The sequence below is a fragment of the Cyprinodon variegatus genome, unplaced genomic scaffold (genome assembly GCF_000732505.1).
Source record: "Cyprinodon variegatus isolate N-32 unplaced genomic scaffold, C_variegatus-1.0 Scaffold1751, whole genome shotgun sequence".
Lineage (NCBI taxonomy): Eukaryota > Metazoa > Chordata > Actinopteri > Cyprinodontiformes > Cyprinodontidae > Cyprinodon > Cyprinodon variegatus.
Window position 1 is genome coordinate 82754 of NW_015152204.1, and position 1299 is coordinate 84052.

The window sequence follows — 1299 nt, forward strand, 5'->3', positions numbered from 1 at the left end:
GGAAGCGAAGGAAGGTTGGTGCCCTGGTGGACATCAGAATGTAAGGAGATTATCAAGAAACGAAATAAAGCTGTCAAATTATTAAAAAGAAATGACAATTTTCAGAATCTGACTAACTACAAGAAATAACAAGCAAATGTAAGAAGAATTATTAAAAATGCAAAAAGAGATTATTGGAGGAGTTTCTGTAATTCAGTAGGGAGGGAGACAGATATTTTTACGGTGTGGGCAACAATTAAAAGGATGAATGGGATTAAAAGAACGAGTGGATATCCAATATTAAATGAAGGAGAAATAACAGCAGTTACTGACAGAGAAAAGGCAAAAATGTTGGTAAATACTTTTGTTAAAATTCATAGTTCTGAAAATATTAGTCAAGAAGGGAAAAAAGGGAGAGAAAAGACTATTTTGGAGAACAAGTATTTATTACAGCAAATAGAAGATACAAATGAACCTTTGAACATGTTGTTCACAATAACAGAACTGAATAGGGCTTTTAAAAAATATAAATTATCAGCTCCAGGAAAAGATCAAATTTATTATGTTATGATTAGTAATTTAAGTGAATCTTCTAAAAATATTTTCTTAGAAATGTATAATAGGATATGGGAAGTTGGGGAATTGCCAAAGAGTTGGAAGGAGGCCGTGATTGTTCCAATCAGAAAACCAGGGAAAGATTAGTCAAAACCAGGAAATTATCAGCCAATAGCTTTAACATCCAACTTATGTAAAATAATGGAGAGAATGATAAATGAAAGATTAATATATTATACTGAAAAGAAGGGACTTATATCATCTTATCAGAGTGGTTTTAGAAGAGGTAGAGGTACAATGGATCCAGTTTTGTGTTTAGAGCATGAAATTAGAAAGGCACAGGTGAATAAAGAAAGTGTTGTGGCAGTATGTGGCATATGATATGTTGTGGAGGGAAGGGTTATTAATTGAAATTAGAAGAATGGGTATAAATAGTCATATGGTTAGATGGATTAAAAATTTTCTAGAAGAAAGACGAATACAAGAGAGGATAGCGAAGGATTATTCTGAGAGTTGGAAAATTGAAAATGGGACACCACAGGGAAGTATAGTAAGTCCGTTATTATTTTCAGTGATGATATGTATGTTTAAAGACATAAAGGGTGGTATGGGATTCTCATTATTTGCAGATGATGGAGCAATGTGGAAAAGAGGAAGAAATTTAGAATTTATTGTAAAGAAACTTCAGGAAGCAATTTCAGTTGTAGAAAAATAGTCATATAAATGGGGTTTTAAATCGTCAGTAGAGAAAACTAAAATAATGCT